This window comes from Salmo salar, chromosome 09, assembly GCF_965601325.2.
Source record: "Salmo salar chromosome 09, fSalSal1, whole genome shotgun sequence".
Taxonomy (NCBI): domain Eukaryota; kingdom Metazoa; phylum Chordata; class Actinopteri; order Salmoniformes; family Salmonidae; genus Salmo; species Salmo salar.
Genome location: NC_138299.1, coordinates 148,460,963 through 148,483,907, shown reverse-complemented (window position 1 = coordinate 148,483,907; position 22,945 = coordinate 148,460,963). Strand labels below are relative to the sequence as shown.

The 22,945-nt window shown below is 45.2% G+C and overlaps 1 pseudogene; it reads left to right on the top strand.

Moving 5' to 3' along the window:
• Nucleotides 1-798: 798 nt before the first annotated feature.
• LOC106613148 (neutral amino acid uniporter 4-like) overlaps nt 799-22,945 on the top strand; it is a 395,913-nt pseudogene continuing 373,766 nt past the window's right edge.

The window sequence follows — 22,945 nt, the reverse complement described above, 5'->3', positions numbered from 1 at the left end:
CATTCACAAAGCCGCGGGGCCAGACGAATTACCAGGATGTGTACTCAAAGCATGTGTGACCAACTGGCAAGTGTCTTCACTGACCCTTTCAATCTGTCCCTGACTAAGTCTGTAATACCGACATGTTTCAAACAGACCACCATAGTCCCTTTGCCCAAGAAAGCGAAGGTTACCTGCCTTAATGATTACCGCCCCTCACGTCGGTAGCCATGAAGTGCTTTAAAAGGCTGGTCATGGTTCACATCAACACCATCATCCCGGAAACCCTAGACCCACTCCAATTCGCATACCGCCTAAACAGATCCACAGATGACGCAACTCAATCGCACTCCACACTGCCCTTTCCCACCTGGACAAAAAGTACACCTATGTGTACCTTGGGGCAGCAGCGTAGCCTAGTGGTTAGAGCATTGGGCTAGTAACCAAAAGGTTGCAAGTTCAAATCCCTGAGCTGACAAGGTAACAATCTGTCGTTCTGCCCCTGAACAAGGCAGTTAACCCACGGTTCCTAGGCTGTCATTGAAAAGAAGAATTTGTTCTTAACTGACTTGCCTAGTTAAATAAAGGTAAAATAAGAATGTGAGAATGCTATTCATTGTCTACAGCTCAGTGTTCAACACTATAGTACCCACAAAGCTCATCACTAAGCTAAGGACCCTGGGACTAAACACCTCCCTCTGCAACTGGGTCCTGGACTTCCTGATGGGCTGCCCCCAGGTGGTAAGGATAGGCAACAACACATCTGCCATGCTGATCTTGAACTGCATTGTTGGTTAAGGGCTTGTAAGTAAGCATTTCATGGTAAGGTCATGAAATGCCCAACCCATCACATGCACCTGTTTGGTGCATGTGACAAAAAAATTGATTTAAGTTACCCACCTCAATCATGAAACACTATTAGTGGTTCCAGTTGTTTACCGTTGTACTGTGTTAGTGGGCACTGCGGCCCTTGAGGAATTGAGTTGGATCAAATAAAACAATTGTAGATCATATTACATTGGTCTCTGAGTGTACCCCTAACCCTCTCTGTTCCACAGGTTTACTCAGGCTCTCATCCACCTGCTGAAGGGAAACATTGGGACTGGGTTGCTGGGTCTTCCCCTGGCAGTACGCAACGCAGGGATCATAGTGAGTAACTAATGCCCCACTAGTGATACTACATTTTAGTCATTTAGCAGACTCTCCAGAGCGACTTACAGGAGCAATTAGGGTTAAGTGCTTTGCTCCAAGGGCACATCGGCAGATTGTTCATCTAGTCGACTCGGGTATTCGAACAAGCGACCTTTCGGTTACTGGTCCAACACTCTTAACCACCTGCAGCCTTACACCGTTCACACCATAACACAAACAGGGCTGGGTCACACTTTACATTACATTAGTGTCCTTGTGTACTGCTTTATGTACAGTGGAATATTGGTTTGGTTTATTCAGTAGGAAAAATACACACACTCTTGTTAGAGTCGAGGCAGAGAAAAGGCTGGGAAGCCACTATATTGGCAAATAAATTAGTCAGAAAACTTGGCCTTGGTTGTAAAGCTACTGAGATAACTTGGGCATTGATGTGTCATCCCTACAGCATTACATTATACATCATTGATATTGGTTGGTAAAAATAATTGGAATTTCGCTAATGAAAAAGTAATGGGTTGGGCATGATTATGGGTTATGCATAAATATGTATTCATTATCTGTGATCTGAATGTTTATTGGAAGTCATTACATAAAACACCAATGTACAAGATCATCTCATCATTCCATTGTTTGATTTAACCAGCGGTTCAGTTTCTAGGTTTACTGGACCAGTGTGTACGATGGGAGCAGAAATTAGCACGCCTTGTACAGATGAGTACACGCGTAGGAATTAACCTCCAAGTCTTCAGGTGTGTTAATGTAGTGTTGTGGAAGAGTTAGGAGTCATTGTAAGTGGTGTCAGTGGACCTGCTAGTCTCCTCTGTCTACAGACAATGATTCCCTGCTGTGGATCCTGGCTCATGTTAAGTTGATTTGGGGTTTTATATTTGGACCTCTGCGTCATACAAGAGTACAAAGGTCATAATGACTGGTATGTTTATTGACCTGCATACTCCTGCTAACTGGACTGGGCACACAACCCTTATCTCTGAGTATTACAGATGGATGTGAGTGCGTAATTACATGATCATGTACATTGGTTTAAAGTACTGTGTGTGTGTGTCATGGCTATGGTGTGTTATCAGATTATATTTGAATCCGTAGATTGCTGCAGCTTCTTCTCAGAACCAAGGCCTGGTTAATCAGTTAGTGAGGTGTTCATCAAACCAGTCCCCACCACAAGTGCTTCAGCACCATGGTACAAACCTACCTGTGTGCCTGCCTGCTTTGCAGCTGTGGCACTGGCTAGTGGTTGAGCTCAGATCAGTTTATAGCCTCACATATTTCCTGATTCCTCCATTTTCCAAATGGACAAAAGGAGGATAGGATCAGGCTAGACAAGTGTCATTATTTGAAAGGACAATCAGGTCAATTTGTACACTTCAGGCTCTGTTGTAATGGAGACTGAGGATGAGGCTAGCTTCAGACCAACAGCAGGCACACATGACCACTGTTACCATACCAGTGAAACAGACGTAGCAAGGCACATGTATCACGTTGCCAAGGTTACGTTGCGTTTACTCGATTTTCCCCAGAGAATCTGCAGGCTCCATAGACTAGATGATGTTCCAGTGCTAGTATTGTATTGGTTGGGGAGAAAACCCAAAATGCTGTGTCCCCTTGCTTAATCTTCCCTCCTTTGTGCTGTCTTATGATGATGGTGTGATCATGTCACATGACGGAGAGATTTTCTTTCTGGATGACAGAACAGAACAAAATAATGATCACAACACCGTTATGTGATATGAGGTTTTTGGGGACGTACATAGAATAGCAAAGAGCTATCCCACTACTGTGCGTGTGTAAGTGAGCCTATTTCTCTGGGTTATATCTGATGAGTTTGCATTAATATGGACTGATGAGTGTTCCTGTCTGGTTCACAGTTGGTTTCATTTGGTGTTGACATTACTGTCAGTATGTTCTCAGTCTGTTCTTTGTGTTTTTATTTCTCCAGGTGGGGCCTCTTTGCCTGGTGCTGATGGGTGTGGTCTGTGTTCACTGTATGCACATCCTGGTCCACTGTAGCCACCACCTATGCGAGAGGTAATAACTATGCTCTCACCCCCCCTTATTGCTCCCTTAGCAGCATCCTCACTGACAAGTCACTCATGTGTCATGGTGTTTCATAGCCGTCATCAACACCTGTCTCGTTGTGTTTGTCCTCACACACTTTCCTTTTCAATACAATTACAGTAATAAAAACACTTAACCACCAGGGACCCAGCCGCTCTGTTGACTCAAATGCTCTCTCTCTCTCTCTCTCTCTCTCTCTCTCTCTCTGTCTCTCTCCCTCTAACTCTCCGCATCACTTAAAGGCTGTGAGCACACCGCTCTGCTTAATATGGTGGCTAATGTGCAGTCATTTCCCTTGGCGGATCTAATGATGGGGTGGTCAGACGTGAGATGTTAAAGGGAGCGTTAAGTGTTTCCTGGCTGTTGCAGGGTGTAAACGAGCCCTGGAGGTGGCCCACCCACATCTCCATTACTCTACTGACAAGTGCTCTAGCAACAACATCAACCCACCTCCCTAAACACACACAGTACGTACAAACAGTGTGTCATGTATTCCAACTGAGTGTTGGGTGAGGAGAGTATGAAACGTTGTAATGTAATCATTTTCAGTTATTTAACTTTTTATTGTGTCTGAGTCCTCAGCGTGTGTACCGGTTAGTGCTGAGAGCAGATAACAACCAACTAGAGGTCTTCTTTTGGATCCGTGGCTTTCTCACCTGACCCGATATGCGCAATTTAAATATGTAGCCCTGTTCCGAATGTAGCTGAAAACAGTCGTACCCGTTCTGAGAAGCACCTTGGAAAACAAACCCAAACAGACCCGTGCTGGTTCAGATCCAAGACATCCATTCTGATCAGAAAGAAGGAGAGAGCAAAGGAAGCCTCCAACTGGGCGCTGCCAGCGCCATCAATCAACAAGCCATATTGGTCAAATGATCCACAGTTACGTGTCCTTAACTGCCTAGAACAAATGACAAAAAAAATAGTTTCGATGTGTAATTTATTCTACACTTTATAGTCTATTGTTTTTTACTTTACTAAAGCAATAGTCGACTACCTCACAGTTCAGCTGTCGGGAGAGTTGAGTGATACATGCAGCGTTGCATGCATATACTGTAGGCCTTTAGGCTTCCACTGTGTGATGTTCATATTTACTAAATAAACATTGAAGGAGACAAGCTGAGGCCTAGACCTGGAGAGACCGAGAGAAAGGTGGAGATATACCAGCGCCATGTTCCCGACCTACTTGTCAGATAGGCTACTACTGCTATTCAGATATAGGCGTACAGATGGATGCTACTTCATTTATCTTTGCTCAGAATATATTTTTTATGAAGATAAGATTATATTGTTAGTACCTCTTGCAGGCCTAAAGCATTCTTCTTCGCCTGAGGTTCAACTGTCGGAGTCTGTAGGAGTGACTGTGTGCACTGCCTTCATAGGCCTGCTGTAGCTAAACCTAGTACTAGCCAAACCTTCACAAAAGTTGATTAACTTTATTAGGGTAATATCAAAAGTAAGGGTCCTTTTACACTTTCTCTTCCTTCTCTTCATTCTATCTCTCTCTCTTTCTTTCTTTCTTTCTCTCTCTCTTTCTTTCTTTCGCAGGCGTATGTGAGGTGAGCAGCCGGAACCAGTTTCAGCTGGATCCAAGCTATATATTTTATTGAGTTGCAATTGGCTGACACAGCTCGCACACTTGTCATAACACAAACACCAAATTAACAGAGGACAGGTTAATACATTTTAATTGCACATATCTGAGACCCGTGGCAATTATCAGACCTGACCCAGATTCGAGGCAAAAGTCAGAATTTTGAATCAGGACTCGCTGTTGAAACCGTGGAGACCTCTACAGCCAGCTCCTCTGTATAACATTGTCTTGTTTGTGGTACAGGGACACTGCAAGGTAAAAACTGGGTCTCCCCAAATGACAGCCCCACACTATTAATCACTGTGATTATTTCAATATAGCGTCGGAGACAGTGACTAATATATTGTAATCGGCCATCTCTCATCCAAACCAGGACGTAATGTACTCGCTTTCAGATGGCAGTCTCAATCTTCCGCTGTCTGGTTTCCAGCAATCTATCACCCCTTCTTTCTTTGTCTCTGTCTTCTGTTGTCCTCTTGTCTCTCTCTGTCTACCTGTGAAGACCGAAAAGAGAACAGCAGAAGAAGTAGACTCAGACAGAGAGACTGTCTTTTAATTCCCTCAGATATTGTGGTCCATCTTCCTCTTGTCGCTGTATCTCTTGGTGACTCTCTCTGTGACACCAAATGTGTGACCAGGTACCTCTCCTCTCCCAGGTTGAAGAGACCTCCCCTGGGGTACAGTGACACAGTGGCCTTCTCCATGGAGCACAGCTCCTACCAGTGCTTCAGGAAGAGTGACAGATTTGGGAGGTGAGATGAGAACGCTCTAGTCATCTGGAGGTCAACCTATGACCCATCACCCATATAGTCACATGACTACTCTTTGGGCCAATGGGTGCTGAAGGTGTTGGAAAAAGGCCGGATCCCAAATGGATGACTCGCTCCTAGAAGCTATTCAAATCTCTCATATCTGTGACAAAGGTCAACAAGGGCCTAATGGTAAGAATAGATGATGATATATCAGACCATTTGGGATCGCAGCCATAATTTAAAGACTTCTATAAAGGAGGGATGGTTAACCAGTGGAGGCTCCTCAGAGGAGGAAGTGGAGGACCATCTTCCTCAGTGAATTTCATAAAAATATGGTTGGGTTAGTGTTATAGATTAGGAAAAAGTGCATTTAATGTAGTGTTACAATAAAAGGTTTGAGTGGTGCTATGAGAATTATTGATTGGCACTTCGCCTTAAATGTTTCAGGTTGACTTCATTAATATAATATATCTTAAAGAGACATTTCATTACTTATTGTAAGCAACAGCAGTACTATGCCACCGGACTGCAAAAGCAGTACCATGCTACCTGACTGCAACAGCAGTAATATGCTACCTGACTGCAACAGCAGTAATATGCTACCTGACTGCAACAGCAGTAATATGCTACCTGACTGCAACAGCAGTAATGTGCTACCTGACTGCAACAGCAGTAATATGCTACCTGACTGCAACAGCAGTAATATGCTACCTGACTGCAACAGCAGTAATATGCTACCTGACTGCAACAGCAGTAATATGCTACCTGACTGCAACAGCAGTAATATTCTACCTGACTGCAACAGCAGTAATATGCTACCTGACTGCAACAGCAGTAATATTCTACCTGACTGCAACAGCAGTAATATGCTACCTGACTGCAACAGCAGTAATATGCTACCTGACTGCAACAGCAGTAATATGCCACCTGACTGCAACAGCAGTAATATTCTACCTGACTGCAACAGCAGTAATATTCTACCTGACTGCAACAGCAGTAATATGCTACCTGACTGCAACAGCAGTACTATGCTACCTGACTGCAACAGCAGTACTATGCTACCTGACTGCAACAGCAGTACTATGCTACCTGACTGCAACAGCAGTACTATGCTACCTGACTGCAACGGCAGTACTATTCTACCTGACTGCAACGGCAGTAATATGCTACCTGACTGCAACGGCAGTAATATGCTACCTGACTGCAACGGCAGTAATATGCTACCTGACTGCAACGGCAGTAATATGCTACCTGACTGCAACGGCAGTAATATTCTACCTGACTGCAACGGCAGTAACAATCTACCTGACTGCAACGGCAGTAATATTCTACCTGACTGCAACGGCAGTAATATTCTACCTGACTGCAACGGCAGTAATATTCTACCTGACTGCAACGGCAGTAATATTCTACCTGACTGCAACGGCAGTAATATTCTACCTGACTGCAACGGCAGTACTATGCTACCTGACTGCAACGGCAGTACTATGCTACCTGACTGCAACGGCAGTAATATGCTACCTGACTGCAACAGCAGTACTATGCTACCTGACTGCAACAGCAGTAATATGCTAACTGACTGCAACAGCAGTACTATGCTAACTGACTGCAACAGCAGTAATATGCTACCTGACTGCAACAGCAGTACTATTCTACCTGACTGCAACAGCAGTACTATTCTACCTGACTGCAACAGCAGTAATATTCTACCTGACTGCAACAGCAGTAATATTCTACCTGACTGCAACAGCAGTAATATTCTACCTGACTGCAACAGCAGTACTATGCTACCTGACTGCAACAGCAGTACTATGCTACCTGACTGCAACAGCAGTACTATTCTACCTGACTGCAACAGCAGTAATATGCTACCTGACTGCAACAGCAGTAATATGCTACCTGACTGCAACAGCAGTAATATTCTACCTGACTGCAACAGCAGTAATATTCTACCTGACTGCAACAGCAGTAATATTCTACCTGACTGCAACAGCAGTAATATTCTACCTGACTGCAACAGCAGTAATATTCTACCTGACTGCAACAGCAGTAATATTCTACCTGACTGCAACAACAGTAATATTCTACCTGACTGCAACAGCAGTAATATTCTACCTGACTGCAACAGCAGTACCATGCTACCTGACTGCAACAGCAGTACTATGCGACCTGACTGCAACAGCAGTAATATGCTACCTGACTGCAACAGCAGTACTATGCTACCTGACTGCAACAGCAGTAATATTCTACCTGACTGCAACAGCAGTACTATGCTACCTGACTGCAACAGCAGTACCATGCTACCTGACTGCAACAGCAGTACCATTCTACCTGACTGCAACAGCAGTACTATGCTACCTGACTGCAACAGCAGTAATATTCTACCTGACTGCAACAGCAGTAATATTCTACCTGACTGCAACAGCAGTAATATTCTACCTGACTGCAACAGCAGTACCATGCTACCTGACTGCAACAGCACTACTAAGCTACCTGACTGCAACAGCAGTACCATGCTACCTGACTGCAACAGCAGTACTAAGCTACCTGACTGCAACAGCAGTACCATGCTACCTGACTGCAACAGCAGTAATAATCTACCTGACTGCAACAGCAGTAATATCCTACCTGACTGCAACAGCAGTACTAAGCTACCTGACTGCAACAGCAGTACTATGCTACCTGACTGCAACAGCAGTACAATGCTACCTGACTGCAACAGCAGTACTATGCTACCTGACTGCAACAGCAGTAATATTCTACCTGACTGCAACAGCAGTAATATGCTACCTGACTGCAACAGCAGTAATAATCTACCTGACTGCAACAGCAGTAATATTCTACCTGACTGCAACAGCAGTACCATACTACCTGACTGCAACAGCAGTACCATGCTACCTGACTGCAACAGCAGTACTATGCTACCTGACTGCAACAGCAGTACTATTCTACCTGACTGCAACAGCAGTAATATGCTACCTGACTGCAACAGCAGTAATATGCTACCTGACTGCAACAGCAGTAATATTCTACCTGACTGCAACAGCAGTAATATTCTACCTGACTGCAACAGCAGTAATATTCTACCTGACTGCAACAGCAGTAATATTCTACCTGACTGCAACAACAGTAATATTCTACCTGACTGCAACAGCAGTAATATTCTACCTGACTGCAACAGCAGTACCATGCTACCTGACTGCAACAGCAGTACTATGCTACCTGACTGCAACAGCAGTAATATTCTACCTGACTGCAACAGCAGTAATATTCTACCTGACTGCAACAGCAGTAATATTCTACCTGACTGCAACAGCAGTAATATTCTACCTGACTGCAACAGCAGTAATAATCTACATGACTGCAACAGCAGTAATATTCTACCTGACTGCAACAGCAGTACCATGCTACCTGACTGCAACAGCAGTACTATGCTACCTGACTGCAACAGCAGTAATATTCTACCTGACTGCAACAGCAGTAATATGCTACCTGACTGCAACAGCAGTACTATGCTACCTGACTGCAACAGCAGTAATATTCTACCTGACTGCAACAGCAGTACTATGCTACCTGACTGCAACAGCAGTACCATGCTACCTGACTGCAACAGCAGTACCATTCTACCTGACTGCAACAGCAGTAATATGCTACCTGACTGCAACAGCAGTAATATTCTACCTGACTGCAACAGCAGTAATATTCTACCTGACTGCAACAGCAGTAATATTCTACCTGACTGCAACAGCAGTACCATGCTACCTGACTGCAACAGCACTACTAAGCTACCTGACTGCAACAGCAGTACCATGCTACCTGACTGCAACAGCAGTACTAAGCTACCTGACTGCAACAGCAGTACCATGCTACCTGACTGCAACAGCAGTAATAATCTACCTGACTGCAACAGCAGTAATATCCTACCTGACTGCAACAGCAGTACTAAGCTACCTGACTGCAACAGCAGTACTATGCTACCTGACTGCAACAGCAGTACAATGCTACCTGACTGCAACAGCAGTACTATGCTACCTGACTGCAACAGCAGTAATATTCTACCTGACTGCAACAGCAGTAATATGCTACCTGACTGCAACAGCAGTAATAATCTACCTGACTGCAACAGCAGTAATATTCTACCTGACTGCAACAGCAGTACCATACTACCTGACTGCAACAGCAGTACCATGCTACCTGACTGCAACAGCAGTACCATGCTACCTGACTGCAACAGCAGTACCATGCTACCTGACTGCAACAGCAGTACCATGCTACCTGACTGCAACAGCAGTACCATTCTACCTGACTGCAACAGCAGTACCATGCTACCTGACTGCAACAGCAGTAATATTCTACCTGACTGCAACAGCAGTAATATGCTACCTGACTGCAACAGCAGTAATGTGCTACCTGACTGCAACAGCAGTAATATGCTACCTGACTGCAACAGCAGTAATATGCTACCTGACTGCAACAGCAGTAATATGCTACCTGACTGCAACAGCAGTAATATGCTACCTGACTGCAACAGCAGTAATATTCTACCTGACTGCAACAGCAGTAATATGCTACCTGACTGCAACAGCAGTAATATTCTTCCTGACTGCAACAGCAGTAATATTCTACCTGACTGCAACAGCAGTACTATGCTACCTGACTGCAACAGCAGTACTATGCTACCTGACTGCAACAGCAGTACTATGCTACCTGACTGCAACGGCAGTACTATTCTACCTGACTGCAACGGCAGTAATATGCTACCTGACTGCAACGGCAGTAATATTCTACCTGACTGCAACGGCAGTAATATGCTACCTGACTGCAACGGCAGTAATATGCTACCTGACTGCAACGGCAGTAATATGCTACCTGACTGCAACGGCAGTAATATTCTACCTGACTGCAACGGCAGTAATAATCTACCTGACTGCAACGGCAGTAATATTCTACCTGACTGCAACGGCAGTAATATTCTACCTGACTGCAACGGCAGTAATATTCTACCTGACTGCAACGGCAGTACTATGCTACCTGACTGCAACGGCAGTACTATGCTACCTGACTGCAACGGCAGTACTATGCTACCTGACTGCAACGGCAGTACTATGCTACCTGACTGCAACGGCAGTAATATGCTACCTGACTGCAACAGCAGTAATATGCTACCTGACTGCAACAGCAGTAATATTCTACCTGACTGCAACAGCAGTACTATTCTACCTGACTGCAACAGCAGTACTATTCTACCTGACTGCAACAGCAGTACTATTCTACCTGACTGCAACAGCAGTACCATTCTACCTGACTGCAACAGCAGTAATATTCTACCTGACTGCAACAGCAGTATTATTCTACCTGACTGCAACAGCAGTAATATTCTACCTGACTGCAACAGCAGTACTATGCTACCTGACTGCAACAGCAGTAATATGCTAACTGACTGCAACAGCAGTACTATGCTAACTGACTGCAACAGCAGTAATATGCTACCTGACTGCAACAGCAGTACTATTCTACCTGACTGCAACAGCAGTACTATTCTACCTGACTGCAACAGCAGTAATATTCTACCTGACTGCAACAGCAGTAATATTCTACCTGACTGCAACAGCAGTAATATTCTACCTGACTGCAACAGCAGTACTATGCTACCTGACTGCAACAGCAGTACTATGCTACCTGACTGCAACAGCAGTACTATTCTACCTGACTGCAACAGCAGTAATATGCTACCTGACTGCAACAGCAGTAATATCCTACCTGACTGCAACAGCAGTAATATTCTACCTGACTGCAACAGCAGTAATATTCTACCTGACTGCAACAGCAGTAATATTCTACCTGACTGCAACAGCAGTAATATTCTACCTGACTGCAACAGCAGTAATAATCTACATGACTGCAACAGCAGTAATATTCTACCTGACTGCAACAGCAGTACCATGCTACCTGACTGCAACAGCAGTACTATGCTACCTGACTGCAACAGCAGTAATATTCTACCTGACTGCAACAGCAGTAATATGCTACCTGACTGCAACAGCAGTACTATGCTACCTGACTGCAACAGCAGTAATATTCTACCTGACTGCAACAGCAGTACTATGCTACCTGACTGCAACAGCAGTACCATGCTACCTGACTGCAACAGCAGTACCATTCTACCTGACTGCAACAGCAGTAATATGCTACCTGACTGCAACAGCAGTAATATTCTACCTGACTGCAACGGCAGTAATATTCTACCTGACTGCAACAGCAGTAATATTCTACCTGACTGCAACAGCAGTACCATGCTACCTGACTGCAACAGCACTACTAAGCTACCTGACTGCAACAGCAGTACCATGCTACCTGACTGCAACAGCAGTACTAAGCTACCTGACTGCAACAGCAGTACCATGCTACCTGACTGCAACAGCAGTAATAATCTACCTGACTGCAACAGCAGTAATATCCTACCTGACTGCAACAGCAGTACTAAGCTACCTGACTGCAACAGCAGTACTATGCTACCTGACTGCAACAGCAGTACAATGCTACCTGACTGCAACAGCAGTACTATGCTACCTGACTGCAACAGCAGTAATATTCTACCTGACTGCAACAGCAGTAATATGCTACCTGACTGCAACAGCAGTAATAATCTACCTGACTGCAACAGCAGTAATATTCTACCTGACTGCAACAGCAGTACCATACTACCTGACTGCAACAGCAGTACCATGCTACCTGACTGCAACAGCAGTACCATGCTACCTGACTGCAACAGCAGTACCATGCTACCTGACTGCAACAGCAGTACCATGCTACCTGACTGCAACAGCAGTAATATTCTACCTGACTGCAACAGCAGTAATATGCTACCTGACTGCAACAGCAGTACTATGCTACCTGACTGCAACAGCAGTAATATTCTACCTGACTGCAACAGCAGTACTATGCTACCTGACTGCAACAGCAGTACCATGCTACCTGACTGCAACAGCAGTACCATTCTACCTGACTGCAACAGCAGTAATATGCTACCTGACTGCAACAGCAGTAATATTCTACCTGACTGCAACAGCAGTAATATTCTACCTGACTGCAACAGCAGTACCATGCTACCTGACTGCAACAGCACTACTAAGCTACCTGACTGCAACAGCAGTACCATGCTACCTGACTGCAACAGCAGTACTAAGCTACCTGACTGCAACAGCAGTACCATGCTACCTGACTGCAACAGCAGTAATAATCTACCTGACTGCAACAGCAGTAATAATCTACCTGACTGCAACAGCAGTAATATCCTACCTGACTGCAACAGCAGTACTAAGCTACCTGACTGCAACAGCAGTACTATGCTACCTGACTGCAACAGCAGTACAATGCTACCTGACTGCAACAGCAGTACTATGCTACCTGACTGCAACAGCAGTAATATTCTACCTGACTGCAACAGCAGTAATATGCTACCTGACTGCAACAGCAGTAATAATCTACCTGACTGCAACAGCAGTAATATTCTACCTGACTGCAACAGCAGTACCATACTACCTGACTGCAACAGCAGTACCATGCTACCTGACTGCAACAGCAGTACCATGCTACCTGACTGCAACAGCAGTACCATGCTACCTGACTGCAACAGCAGTACCATGCTACCTGACTGCAACAGCAGTACCATGCTACCTGACTGCAACAGCAGTACCATGCTACCTGACTGCAACAGCAGTACCATGCTACCTGACTGCAACAGCAGTACCATGCTACCTGACTGCAACAGCAGTAATATTCTACCTGACTGCAACAGCAGTAATATTCTACCTGACTGCAACAGCAGTAATATTCTAACTGACTGCAACAGCAGTAATATTCTAACTGACTGCAACAGCAGTAATATTCTACCTGACTGCAACAGCAGTAATATTCTACCTGACTGCAACAGCAGTAATATGCTACCTGACTGCAACAGCAGTACTATGCTACCTGACTGCAACAGCAGTACTATGCTACCTGACTGCAACAGCAGTACTATTCTACCTGACTGCAACAGCAGTAATATGCTACCTGACTGCAACAGCAGTAATATTCTACCTGACTGCAACAGCAGTAATATGCTACCTGACTGCAACAGCAGTAATATGCTACCTGACTGCAACAGCAGTAATATTCTACCTGACTGCAACAGCAGTAATATTCTACCTGACTGCAACAGCAGTAATATTCTACCTGACTGCAACAGCAGTAATATTCTACCTGACTGCAACAGCAGTACTATGCTACCTGACTGCAACAGCAGTACTATGCTACCTGACTGCAACAGCAGTACCATGCTACCTGACTGCAACAGCAGTACTATGCTACCTGACTGCAACAGCAGTAATATTCTACCTGACTGCAACAGCAGTAATATGCTACCTGACTGCAACAGCAGTAATATGCTACCTGACTGCAACAGCAGTACTATGCCACCTGTCTGCAACAGCAGTACTATGCTACCTGACTGCAACAGCAGTACTATGCTACCTGACTGCAACAGCAGTAATATTCTACCTGACTGCAACAGCAGTAATATTCTACCTGACTGCAACAGCAGTAATATTCTACCTGACTGCAACAGCAGTAATATTCTACCTGACTGCAACAGCAGTAATATGCTACCTGACTGCAACAGCAGTACTATGCTACCTGACTGCAACTGCAGTACTATGCTACCTGACTGCAACAGCAGTACTATGCTACCTGACTGCAACAGCAGTAATATGCTACCTGACTGCAACAGCAATACTATTCTACCTGAATGCAACAGCATTAATATGCAACAGCAGTAATATTCTACCTGACTGCAACAGCAGTAATATGCTACCTGACTGCAACAGCAGTACTATGCTACCTGACTGCAACAGCAGTAATATTCTACCTGACTGCAACAGCAGTACTATGCTACCTGACTGCAACAGCAGTACCATGCTACCTGTCTGCAACAGCAGTACCATTCTACCTGACTGCAACAGCAGTACTATGCTACCTGACTGCAACAGCAGTAATATTCTACCTGACTGCAACAGCAGTAATATTCTACCTGACTGCAACAGCAGTAATATTCTACCTGACTGCAACAGCAGTACCATGCTACCTGACTGCAACAGCACTACTAAGCTACCTGACTGCAACAGCAGTACCATGCTACCTGACTGCAACAGCAGTACTAAGCTACCTGACTGCAACAGCAGTACCATGCTACCTGACTGCAACAGCAGTAATAATCTACCTGACTGCAACAGCAGTAATATCCTACCTGACTGCAACAGCAGTACTAAGCTACCTGACTGCAACAGCAGTACTATGCTACCTGACTGCAACAGCAGTACAATGCTACCTGACTGCAACAGCAGTACTATGCTACCTGACTGCAACAGCAGTAATATTCTACCTGACTGCAACAGCAGTAATATGCTACCTGACTGCAACAGCAGTAATAATCTACCTGACTGCAACAGCAGTAATATTCTACCTGACTGCAACAGCAGTACCATACTACCTGACTGCAACAGCAGTACCATGCTACCTGACTGCAACAGCAGTACCATGCTACCTGACTGCAACAGCAGTACCATGCTACCTGACTGCAACAGCAGTACCATGCTACCTGACTGCAACAGCAGTACCATTCTACCTGACTGCAACAGCAGTACCATGCTACCTGACTGCAACAGCAGTAATATTCTACCTGACTGCAACAGCAGTAATATGCTACCTGACTGCAACAGCAGTAATGTGCTACCTGACTGCAACAGCAGTAATATGCTACCTGACTGCAACAGCAGTAATATGCTACCTGACTGCAACAGCAGTAATATGCTACCTGACTGCAACAGCAGTAATATGCTACCTGACTGCAACAGCAGTAATATTCTACCTGACTGCAACAGCAGTAATATGCTACCTGACTGCAACAGCAGTAATATTCTACCTGACTGCAACAGCAGTAATATTCTACCTGACTGCAACAGCAGTACTATGCTACCTGACTGCAACAGCAGTACTATGCTACCTGACTGCAACAGCAGTACTATGCTACCTGACTGCAACGGCAGTACTATTCTACCTGACTGCAACGGCAGTAATATGCTACCTGACTGCAACGGCAGTAATATTCTACCTGACTGCAACGGCAGTAATATGCTACCTGACTGCAACGGCAGTAATATGCTACCTGACTGCAACGGCAGTAATATGCTACCTGACTGCAACGGCAGTAATATTCTACCTGACTGCAACGGCAGTAATAATCTACCTGACTGCAACGGCAGTAATATTCTACCTGACTGCAACGGCAGTAATATTCTACCTGACTGCAACGGCAGTAATATTCTACCTGACTGCAACGGCAGTACCATGCTACCTGACTGCAACGGCAGTACTATGCTACCTGACTGCAACGGCAGTACTATGCTACCTGACTGCAACGGCAGTACTATGCTACCTGACTGCAACGGCAGTAATATGCTACCTGACTGCAACAGCAGTAATATGCTACCTGACTGCAACAGCAGTAATATTCTACCTGACTGCAACAGCAGTACTATTCTACCTGACTGCAACAGCAGTACTATTCTACCTGACTGCAACAGCAGTACTATTCTACCTGACTGCAACAGCAGTACCATTCTACCTGACTGCAACAGCAGTAATATTCTACCTGACTGCAACAGCAGTATTATTCTACCTGACTGCAACAGCAGTAATATTCTACCTGACTGCAACAGCAGTACTATGCTACCTGACTGCAACAGCAGTAATATGCTAACTGACTGCAACAGCAGTACTATGCTAACTGACTGCAACAGCAGTAATATGCTACCTGACTGCAACAGCAGTACTATTCTACCTGACTGCAACAGCAGTACTATTCTACCTGACTGCAACAGCAGTAATATTCTACCTGACTGCAACAGCAGTAATATTCTACCTGACTGCAACAGCAGTAATATTCTACCTGACTGCAACAGCAGTACTATGCTACCTGACTGCAACAGCAGTACTATGCTACCTGACTGCAACAGCAGTACTATTCTACCTGACTGCAACAGCAGTAATATGCTACCTGACTGCAACAGCAGTAATATCCTACCTGACTGCAACAGCAGTAATATTCTACCTGACTGCAACAGCAGTAATATTCTACCTGACTGCAACAGCAGTAATATTCTACCTGACTGCAACAGCAGTAATATTCTACCTGACTGCAACAGCAGTAATAATCTACATGACTGCAATAGCAGTAATATTCTACCTGACTGCAACAGCAGTACCATGCTACCTGACTGCAACAGCAGTACTATGCTACCTGACTGCAACAGCAGTAATATTCTACCTGACTGCAACAGCAGTAATATGCTACCTGACTGCAACAGCAGTACTATGCTACCTGACTGCAACAGCAGTAATATTCTACCTGACTGCAACAGCAGTACTATGCTACCTGACTGCAACAGCAGTACCATGCTACCTGACTGCAACAGCAGTACCATTCTACCTGACTGCAACAGCAGTAATATGCTACCTGACTGCAACAGCAGTAATATTCTACCTGACTGCAACAGCAGTAATATTCTACCTGACTGCAACAGCAGTAATATTCTACCTGACTGCAACAGCAGTACCATGCTACCTGACTGCAACAGCACTACTAAGCTACCTGACTGCAACAGCAGTACCATGCTACCTGACTGCAACAGCAGTACTAAGCTACCTGACTGCAACAGCAGTACCATGCTACCTGACTGCAACAGCAGTAATAATCTACCTGACTGCAACAGCAGTAATATCCTACCTGACTGCAACAGCAGTACTAAGCTACCTGACTGCAACAGCAGTACTATGCTACCTGACTGCAACAGCAGTACAATGCTACCTGACTGCAACAGCAGTACTATGCTACCTGACTGCAACAGCAGTAATATTCTACCTGACTGCAACAGCAGTAATATGCTACCTGACTGCAACAGCAGTAATAATCTACCTGACTGCAACAGCAGTAATATTCTACCTGACTGCAACAGCAGTACCATACTACCTGACTGCAACAGCAGTACCATGCTACCTGACTGCAACAGCAGTACCATGCTACCTGACTGCAACAGCAGTACCATGCTACCTGACTGCAACAGCAGTAATATTCTACCTGACTGCAACAGCAGTAATATGCTACCTGACTGCAACAGCAGTACTATGCTACCTGACTGCAACAGCAGTAATATTCTACCTGACTGCAACAGCAGTACTATGCTACCTGACTGCAACAGCAGTACCATGCTACCTGACTGCAACAGCAGTACCATTCTACCTGACTGCAACAGCAGTAATATGCTACCTGACTGCAACAGCAGTAATATTCTACCTGACTGCAACAGCAGTAATATTCTACCTGACTGCAACAGCAGTACCATGCTACCTGACTGCAACAGCACTACTAAGCTACCTGACTGCAACAGCAGTACCATGCTACCTGACTGCAACAGCAGTACTAAGCTACCTGACTGCAACAGCAGTACCATGCTACCTGACTGCAACAGCAGTAATAATCTACCTGACTGCAACAGCAGTAATAATCTACCTGACTGCAACAGCAGTAATATCCTACCTGACTGCAACAGCAGTACTAAGCTACCTGACTGCAACAGCAGTACTATGCTACCTGACTGCAACAGCAGTACAATGCTACCTGACTGCAACAGCAGTACTATGCTACCTGACTGCAACAGCAGTACTATGCTACCTGACTGCAACAGCAGTAATATGCTACCTGACTGCAACAGCAGTAATAATCTACCTGACTGCAACAGCAGTAATATTCTACCTGACTGCAACAGCAGTACCATACTACCTGACTGCAACAGCAGTACCATACTACCTGACTGCAACAGCAGTACCATGCTACCTGACTGCAACAGCAGTACCATGCTACCTGACTGCAACAGCAGTACCATGCTACCTGACTGCAACAGCAGTACCATGCTACCTGACTGCAACAGCAGTACCATGCTACCTGACTGCAACAGCAGTACCATGCTACCTGACTGCAACAGCAGTACCATGCTACCTGACTGCAACAGCAGTAATATTCTACCTGACTGCAACAGCAGTAATATTCTACCTGACTGCAACAGCAGTAATATTCTAACTGACTGCAACAGCAGTAATATTCTAACTGACTGCAACAGCAGTAATATTCTACCTGACTGCAACAGCAGTAATATTCTACCTGACTGCAACAGCAGTAATATGCTACCTGACTGCAACAGCAGTACTATGCTACCTGACTGCAACAGCAGTAATATGCTACCTGACTGCAACAGCAGTAATATTCTACCTGACTGCAACAGCAGTAATATGCTACCTGACTGCAACAGCAGTACTATGCTACCTGACTGCAACAGCAGTAATATGCTACCTGACTGCAACAGCAGTAATATGCTACCTGACTGCAACAGCAGTACCATGCTACCTGACTGCAACAGCAGTACCATTCTACCTGACTGCAACAGCAGTAATATGCTACCTGACTGCAACAGCAGTAATATTCTACCTGACTGCAACAGCAGTAATATTCTACCTGACTGCAACAGCAGTAATATTCTACCTGACTGCAACAGCAGTACCATGCTACCTGACTGCAACAGCACTACTAAGCTACCTGACTGCAACAGCAGTACCATGCTACCTGACTGCAACAGCAGTACTAAGCTACCTGACTGCAACAGCAGTACCATGCTACCTGACTGCAACAGCAGTAATAATCTACCTGACTGCAACAGCAGTAATATCCTACCTGACTGCAACAGCAGTACTAAGCTACCTGACTGCAACAGCAGTACTATGCTACCTGACTGCAACAGCAGTACAATGCTACCTGACTGCAACAGCAGTACTATGCTACCTGACTGCAACAGCAGTAATATTCTACCTGACTGCAACAGCAGTAATATGCTACCTGACTGCAACAGCAGTAATAATCTACCTGAATGCAACAGCAGTAATATTCTACCTGACTGCAACAGCAGTACCATACTACCTGACTGCAACAGCAGTACCATGCTACCTGACTGCAACAGCAGTACCATGCTACCTGACTGCAACAGCAGTACCATGCTACCTGACTGCAACAGCAGTAATATTCTACCTGACTGCAACAGCAGTAATATGCTACCTGACTGCAACAGCAGTACTATGCTACCTGACTGCAACAGCAGTAATATTCTACCTGACTGCAACAGCAGTACTATGCTACCTGACTGCAACAGCAGTACCATGCTACCTGACTGCAACAGCAGTACCATTCTACCTGACTGCAACAGCAGTAATATGCTACCTGACTGCAACAGCAGTAATATTCTACCTGACTGCAACAGCAGTAATATTCTACCTGACTGCAACAGCAGTACCATGCTACCTGACTGCAACAGCACTACTAAGCTACCTGACTGCAACAGCAGTACCATGCTACCTGACTGCAACAGCAGTACTAAGCTACCTGACTGCAACAGCAGTACCATGCTACCTGACTGCAACAGCAGTAATAATCTACCTGACTGCAACAGCAGTAATAATCTACCTGATTGCAACAGCAGTAATATCCTACCTGACTGCAACAGCAGTACTAAGCTACCTGACTGCAACAGCAGTAATATTCTACCTGACTGCAACAGCATTACCATGCTACCTGACTGCAACAGCAGTAATATGCTACCTGACTGCAACAGCAGTAATATTCTACCTGACTGCAACAGCAGTAATATGCTACCTGACTGCAACAGCAGTAATATGCTACCTGACTGCAACAGCAGTACTATGCCACCTGTCTGCAACAGCAGTACTATGCTACCTGACTGCAACAGCAGTACTATGCTACCTGACTGCAACAGCAGTAATATTCTACCTGACTGCAACAGCAGTAATATTCTACCTGACTGCAACAGCAGTAATATGCTACCTGACTGCAACAGCAGTACTATGCTACCTGACTGCAACTGCAGTACTATGCTACCTGACTGCAACAGCAGTACTATGCTACCTGACTGCAACAGCAGTAATATGCTACCTGACTGCAACAGCAATACTATTCTACCTGAATGCAACAGCATTAATATGCTACCTGACTGCAACAGCAGTACTATGCTACCTGACTGCAACAGCAGTACTATGCTACCTGACTGCAACAGCAGTAATAATCTACCTGACTGCAACAGCAGTAATATCCTACCTGACTGCAACAGCAGTACTAAGCTACCTGACTGCAACAGCAGTACTATGCTACCTGACTGCAACAGCAGTACAATGCTACCTGACTGCAACAGCAGTACTATGCTACCTGACTGCAACAGCAGTAATATTCTACCTGACTGCAACAGCAGTAATATGCTACCTGACTGCAACAGCAGTAATAATCTACCTGACTGCAACAGCAGTAATATTCTACCTGACTGCAACAGCAGTACCATGCTACCTGACTGCAACAGCAGTACCATGCTACCTGACTGCAACAGCAGTACCATGCTACCTGACTGCAACAGCAGTACCATGCTACCTGACTGCAACAGCAGTAATATTCTACCTGACTGCAACAGCAGTAATATGCTACCTGACTGCAACAGCAGTACTATGCTACCTGACTGCAACAGCAGTAATATTCTACCTGACTGCAACAGCAGTACTATGCTACCTGACTGCAACAGCAGTACCATGCTACCTGACTGCAACAGCAGTACCATTCTACCTGACTGCAACAGCAGTAATATTCTACCTGACTGCAACAGCAGTACCATGCTACCTGACTGCAACAGCAGTACTATGCTACCTGACTGCAACAGCAGTACCATACTACCTGACTGCAACAGCAGTACCATGCTACCTGACTGCAACAGCAGTACCATGCTACCTGACTGCAACAGCAGTACCATGCTACCTGACTGCAACAGCAGTACCATGCTACCTGACTGCAACAGCAGTACCATGCTACCTGACTGCAACAGCAGTACCATGCTACCTGACTGCAACAGCAGTAATATGCTACCTGACTGCAACAGCAGTAATATGCTACCTGACTGCAACAGCAGTAATATGCTACCTGACTGCAACAGCAGTAATATTCTACCTGACTGCAACAGCAGTAATATTCTACCTGACTGCAACAGCAGTAATATGCTACCTGACTGCAACAGCAGTACTATGCTACCTGACTGCAACAGCAGTAATATGCTACCTGACTGCAACAGCAGTAATATTCTACCTGACTGCAACAGCAGTACTATGCTACCTGACTGCAACAGCAGTAATATTCTACCTGACTGCAACAGCAGTAATATTCTACCTGACTGCAACAGCAGTAATATTCTACCTGACTGCAACAGCAGTACCATTCTACCTGACTGCAACAGCACTACTAAGCTACCTGACTGCAACAGCAGTACCATGCTACCTGACTGCAACAGCAGTACTAAGCTACCTGACTGCAACAGCAGTACCATGCTACCTGACTGCAACAGCAGTAATAATCTACCTGACTGCAACAGCAGTAATAATCTACCTGACTGCAACAGCAGTAATATCCTACCTGACTGCAACAGCAGTACTAAGCTACCTGACTGCAACAGCAGTACTATGCTACCTGACTGCAACAGCAGTACAATGCTACCTGACTGCAACAGCAGTACTATGCTACCTGACTGCAACAGCAGTAATATTCTACCTGACTGCAACAGCAGTAATATGCTACCTGACTGCAACAGCAGTAATATTCTACCTGACTGCAACAGCAGTAATATTCTACCTGACTGCAACAGCAGTACCATGCTACCTGACTGCAACAGCAGTACCATGCTACCTGACTGCAACAGCAGTACCATGCTACCTGACTGCAACAGCAGTACCATGCTACCTGACTGCAACAGCAGTACCATGCTACCTGACTGCAACAGCAGTACCATGCTACCTGACTGCAACAGCAGTACCATGCTACCTGACTGCAACAGCAGTAATATTCTACCTGACTGCAACAGCAGTAATATTCTACCTGACTGCAACAGCAGTAATATTCTAACTGACTGCAACAGCAGTAATATTCTAACTGACTGCAACAGCAGTAATATTCTACCTGACTGCAACAGCAGTAATATTCTACCTGACTGCAACAGCAGTAATATGCTACCTGACTGCAACAGCAGTACTATGCTACCTGACTGCAACAGCAGTAATATGCTACCTGACTGCAACAGCAGTAATATTCTACCTGACTGCAACAGCAGTACTATGCTACCTGACTGCAACAGCAGTAATATGCTACCTGACTGCAACAGCAGTAATATGCTACCTGACTGCAACAGCAGTAATATTCTACCTGACTGCA